Consider the following 6,423-nt stretch of genomic DNA (forward strand, 5'->3'; position numbering starts at 1 on the left):
GAAAAATATTCAGAGGAATCCTACACACCAAAAAAAAAAAACAAACGCATTCATGGGGTCACAGGGAAGAACAAACCACACCAGAACAGTAAATAAGAAAGGAAGGATTTTTTTTTAAAAAAGTGCCAAACACTACAAAACAATAAAATGACATAAATTAACATGCAGCTTTTAATAAAAACTCTGAATGTTTTTGTTTGCTTCTTTTTAGTGCTGGGAACTGTCTACCATGGCTTCACACGGTCTAGACAATGGAGCAGTGCTGATCTCAACTTTTCAGTTAAAAGGCACAGATCAGACTGGATTTAAAATCTATCTGCCTATTTGTTGAAATAAGAAGCGGCGGGGCTGTATCCCCAACACCCCGGCCGCCCGACTAGCTCAGTCGGTAGAGCATGAGACTCTTAATCTCAGGGTCGTGGGTTCGAGCCCCACGTTGGGTGCCATCTGTTGAAATATGAAGCGGCGGGGCTGCGTCCCCAACACCCCAGCCGCTTGGCTAGCTTATGCCCGAAATAACAACACACAAACTGTATTCATTTAAGAACTGCTTGGCCCATGAACTCTAGCCCTTACAGGCTAATTCTCGCACCTGGACTAGCCCATTTCTAATGATGTGTGTAAGCACCCCAAGGTGCGCTTACCGGGAAGATTCTAGCCTCCGTCCATCATGGTGTCTCTGCTTCAGAGAGCAGAGCTGTTCCGTCCCTCTGGAAGCAGAGCAGAGTCTGACCTCACTTCCTCTTCCGCCCAGAATTCTATTCTGTTTACTCCTCCCATCCATCTTTTAACCTATCAGGGCCAAGGAGTTCCTTTATTGCTTAACCAATGAAATCAGCAGATTGATATATGACACTCCCACATCACCTATTGTTGCCTGTAGGAAATACAACTCACTGTCAGGACAAACACAGGTTTAGAGTGAAAGCATGGAACAGTATACAATGTCACCGGAAAAGCAAGGGTAGCAAGTCTAATATCTCACAAAAAAAAAACCTTGTAAATGAAAATTAGTGAGAAGCAATAAAGAAGGACAGCATTATTGACAAAGGAATGTAAATGGAAACTGCACCTTCATTTCCCAGCTTCCCAAAACCAAATAATCACACAGAAACTATATTAATTACAACATTGCTTGGGCAACAGCTTAGGCATATTCCTACCTAGCTCTCATATCTTAAATTAACCCATGTTTATTAATCTGTATATCACTGTGAGGCTGTGGCTTACCAGTAAGGCTCTGCTGTTTTTCTCCTTCGGCAGCTACATGGCATCTCCCTGACTCCACCTTCTCTCCTTCTTTTTCTCTGTTCAGATTTCTCACCTTGCTATATTCTACCCTGCCATAGGCCAAAGTAGCTTCTTTATTAATCAGTGGTGATAAAATGTATTCACAAGCCGAGCGGTGGTGGTGCATGCCTTTAATCACAGCACTTGGGAGGCAGAGGCAGGCGGATCTCTGTGAGTTCGAGACCAACCTGGTCTACAAGAGCTAGTTCCAGGACAGGCTCCAAAACCACAGAGAAACCCTGTCTCGAAAAAAAACAAAAAACAAAAAAAATGTATTCACAGCATACAGAGGGAGTCACACATCAAAGGAACAATCCACCAAAAGGACATTAAAGTTTAAATCACACATACACACACACACACACACACACATACACATATATGGAACATGAATATACAAATAAGTCAAACTCAAAATCAATAGAAGGAAATTAAAAAAGATCATGATAGAAAGTAATAAAATAGAAGCAAAAAGAAAAATACAAATAATGAAGCAAAGAGTTGGTTCTTCAAAACATAAGCAAGACTGACAAACTCTTAGACAAACCAACCAAAAGAAAGAAAAAAGTGATCCAAGTTATTAAAATTAAATATGCAAAGGGAGACATTACAAAAGACATGATGAAATTCAGATGATTGCTGGGGGGATACTTTGAAAACTTGTATTCTGATCATTTGAAGAACATAGAAGAAATAGGAAGTTTTCAGCATGTTATTTATTAAAATTAAACAAAGATATTGTAAGCAACTTAAATCAATCCAATACATTTCATTCTCAACAAGCAGTGAGATGAGACAATAAGACTTCCAACTAATAAAAACTTAGACCCAGAAGATTCAGAGATGAATTGCTAGACTTTAAAAGAATACTAATACTCCTCAAACTGTTGCATAAAAATAGAAGGGACACTGCCAAACTCATCACAAAAGCCAAGATTACATATTCTAAAACCAGAATAGGAAGAAATGATGAAAGGAAGGAAGAAAGGAAAGAAAGAAAGAAGGAAAGAGGGAAGGAAGGAGGGAGGAAGGAAGAAAGAAAGAAAGGAGGGAGGAAGAAAGGGGGGAAACTATGGCTTGTATGTAAAATAAGTGAAAAAATTAATTAAAAAAAAGAGTTGTTGTGATCATGATATCTCTTCACAGCAATAAAATCCTAACTAAGACAATAGAAGAAGTAGGGGATGGAAGAATCAACATAGGAGATAGGAAAGAATAAGATAAAATATTATATTCTGGGTATGACATGGCTTTTGTACCCACAAACCCACAGCAGTTGTGGAGACCTGCACAAGACCTACAAAAGATGGGGCTCATTAACATTCCATCACGGGTCACCCCTCATGGAGAAGGTGTTTGGGGTAGAGGGAGGCATAGAACTCGGTGGTGTAGTCACTGGAAGGTTGGTAGCCCTTGCTCAGCAAATATCCTTTGTTCATTCAAGAAACTCTAATTTAGAAAAAAGGAAGGACGGGAAGGAGGGAGGGAAGGAAGGAAGAAGGAAGGAAGGAAGGAAGGAAGGAAGGAAGGAAGGAAGGAAGGAAGGAGAAGTAGTAGGAGGGGCCTGGAAAGAAGGGGCTTAGCAGGTGGGCAAGTGGGACAAGAGAGAATATGGGAGGGAGAAATATGGCCAAGACATATATGTATGAAATTGTGAAAGAGTTAAAAAATAACAAACACCAAAAACAAACAAGCAAAACCCTATCCAACAAAACAAATAAACAACCCAAGCAATAAATGGGCTAATAAAATGCATAGATAGTTTTTAAAGATGAAGTACTGATGACCAGTTGACATATGAAAAAAATTTTGCTATCCTTAGTCATCTGGGAAATGCAAATTAAAACCACACTAAGATTTCATCTCACTGCAGCCAGGATGACTCTTGTTAAGAAAACAAACAAACAACAATTGTGGCAAGGATGTGGGGAAATGGAAACCGTTACTTGATACTGGGGGAATGCAAACTGGTTCAGGCATTATGAAAACCAGCACAGAATTTTCTCAAAAAACTAAAATATGACAGCTGTGTCTTCGGTATATATCTCAAAGACTCTAAGTCAACGCACCCTAGAGATAGCCACACACTGCACTTACTGTGGTGCTTCTGGCAAAAGCCAAGCTATGAATTAGCTTACACGTCTGTCAACAGATGAACTGATAAAGAAAATGCAGTACATACTCATGACCCAGTTTTATTTAGCCTGAAAAAATTAAATTATATTGTGGCCTGGAAAAAAATAGATGCAATGGGAGATCATCATAGTAAATGAAGTAAGCCAAACGCAGAGAAACAAACATTGCATGTTTTCTCATAGATATATCATGCACACACACACACACACACACACACACACCACAGGAAAACTGGAGAAAGAGAGTAGTGGAAGGAAGGGGGAGGGGAGAAACAGGGAAAGGGGAGGAGGAGCTAAGAAGAGGGAATGGAAGGGTTGAATATGTTCAAAATGCATGATACAATTGGAAGAAACTCTTTGAAGAAAGCCAACACTATGTACAAAGAGTATAAGTTTATAAAACTACAAACAAAGCAAGACGAGGATCCTGAAGCAACATGAAGAATTGTTAACCTTTTGCCTTTTTACCAAAATGCTCACAAACTTGCAATGCTTTGTTCATGGTCCCAGTCTTGGCCGACCGGAGACCATTTGGCCACTCTTATGTCATGGTGAATAGTGTGGCTTCTCCGAGCCATGTAGGCATTGACTAAATAGCACACGTGCTTCTGGGATGTTCAACATATTTGAAAATGGTAGGAAGCATGGCAGCAGGCAGGGCACTAGAGCAGGAGATGAGAGCTTACATCTTGATACACAAACATGAGGCAGAGATGGGGAAGAGACAGAGCGATAGAGAGAGGTAGGTAGGTAGGTAGATGATAGATAGATAGATAGATAGATAGATAGATAGATAGATAGATAGATAGATAGATAGAGATAGATAACTGGGAAAGACATGGGCTTTTTAAACCTTAATGTCCATCCCCACTGGCACACCTCCACAAGGCCACACCTCCTAATCCTTCCCAAACAGTTCCACAAACTAGGGTCTGAACATTCAAATATATGAGCTCAAAGGGAGCCATTTTCATTCAAACCACCACAATGCCATACTATAGTTTATCTTATTCAACGTGCCAAAATATCGGTTTCCTTTAGGAGACCTCTCAGTATGAGTAAAGTTCAATACTAGCAATAAATAGTTCACCTACCTGCATATTCTCTCAATAGATCATTTCTAGTACCATTTGTGATGGTTAGCTTTTTCAAACTTGAAACAACCTTGAATCACCTGAGAAAAGTATTGTCTATATCAGGTTGTCCTGTGAACGTATCAGTAGGGGGTTGTCTTACTTAAATTAACTGATATGAGAAGATCCATTTTTGGGAGTGCCATTCCCTAGGCATGGGGTCCTGAACTGTGTCAGAGTGGAGGAACTGAGCTGAACACAAGCAAGCAGGTGCCCATGCATGGTGCTTATTTCTCTCTGAGTTTTTGTTTGTTTGTTTGTTTTTGTTTTTCGAGACAGGGTTTCTCCATAGCTTTGGTTCCTGTCCTGGAACTAGCTCTTGTAGACCAGGCTGGCCTCGAACTCACAGAGATCCACCTGCCTCTGGCTCCCCAGTGCAGGCATTAAAGGTGTGTGCCACCACTGCCCAGCTCTCTGTTCTTGACAGTGTGATGCAACTTGCTGTTTGAAGTTCCTATCTGGACTTTGCCACAGTGATTAAGCTGTACCCTGGAACTGTAAAAGAAGTGAACCTTTTCTCCCCTCCTTGCCTTTCGTCAGCGTATTTATCACAGAGACAAAAATTAGACCAGGACACCACCCTTTGCAAGTTTCCTCTTAGTTATGCGCAAACTGAAAATCGAATTCCAATGGCCTCTCCTTCCACACAGCCCTTCCGCCCTAGGCCGCTGGGATTTCATAATGGGAACTGGGGGTTAGGTCTGGAACTGAAAGGATTTCCTCCTTGGGAAACAAGGGGTCAGTGTGGGGGGCCGGAGCAGCTGGGCCCACACAGAGGCAGCTTTCTTCCAGCGGAATGCCAAGCCCACGGATGCCCTGTCCTCAGCTGTTCCACTCCCTGTTAGGACTCTCTGTTCCGGAGCCCTAGAATGGGACCTTCAGGTCAGCCCTGTTCTCCATCCCCATGGTAGCCCTTTCTTTCTCGTCATCATGCTAGGCTTGGCATGATTCTCCTGTCTACCTGAGTCTGGGCAGAAGAGCAGAAAGACTGCGGAGTATGTTAAGTGCTTGGCAGGGGCGACCAGGCAGCCGGCCATCCCGGAAGCACTGTTGGGGGTCAGGGCTGTGCCCAGAACTTTGAGCCTCAAGGGTTCACACTGACCCAGGTGTTAGGATCCCCATTTTGTATGGAGACTAACCGTGATCCGTCAGGGATCCAACAGGAAAGAGACGGAGTCTGGAGAGGATTCAAGTGAAGGAGTGACTATTGACGGAGGTGTGAACAGAGCTAAGGACACCAGCAAGATGGTGGAGCCCCCCCCCCCGCGGGGGGGGGTTAGAGATGGATAGAAGCTGCTATCTTCCCTAGCTGCCGTTACCATCGCTGAGACTTGAGCAGAACAGAGAGGTGAGAGTCACCCAAGCCTGACAAGAGCTGAAGCCAGGAAGAGGAGTGCACTATGTCAGAAGTAAAGACAGACACATTTGTGTCTTCCCACAGTGTCAGAATTGATTGACACAGGTTTCATTAACTACAATTTGCCGAGTGGTCCTTATTTTCCCTGGTGGCTGCCTATTGACAGAGATTTCTGTCCCGCGGGGTTCCCACAGTCATTCGGTCCCAAAGAAACACACAGAGGTCTACATTAATCATAAACTGGTTGGCCTATTAGCTCAGGTTTCTTATTAACTCTTATAACTTATATTACTGGCCAATCAGCGTTTATTTAAAATACAAGTGAAAGGGTATAGACCATTGTTCCACACTCCCCATCTTTTTTTTAATTTTATTATTTATTTTTTAAAATTTATTTATTTATTAAAGATTTCTGCCTCCTCCCCGCCACCGCCTCCCATTTCCCTTCCCCTCCCCCAACCAAATCCCCCTCCCTCATCAGCCCAAAGAGCAATCAGGGTTCCCTGAC

The 6,423-nt window shown here is 42.5% G+C and overlaps 1 non-coding gene across 1 annotated transcript; it reads left to right on the forward strand.

The window, feature by feature from the left end:
- The first annotated feature begins 370 nt into the window (after nucleotides 1–370).
- On the forward strand, nucleotides 371–443 carry Trnak-cuu (transfer RNA lysine (anticodon CUU)). Its single transcript has one exon. It is a non-coding gene; the product is annotated as a tRNA-Lys (tRNA).
- The last annotated feature ends 5,980 nt before the right edge of the window (nucleotides 444–6,423 follow it).

This window comes from Alexandromys fortis, unplaced genomic scaffold (genome assembly GCF_014885135.2).
Source record: "Alexandromys fortis isolate MF-2015 unplaced genomic scaffold, M_Fortis_MF-2015_v1.1 scaffold_13, whole genome shotgun sequence".
Taxonomy (NCBI): domain Eukaryota; kingdom Metazoa; phylum Chordata; class Mammalia; order Rodentia; family Cricetidae; genus Alexandromys; species Alexandromys fortis.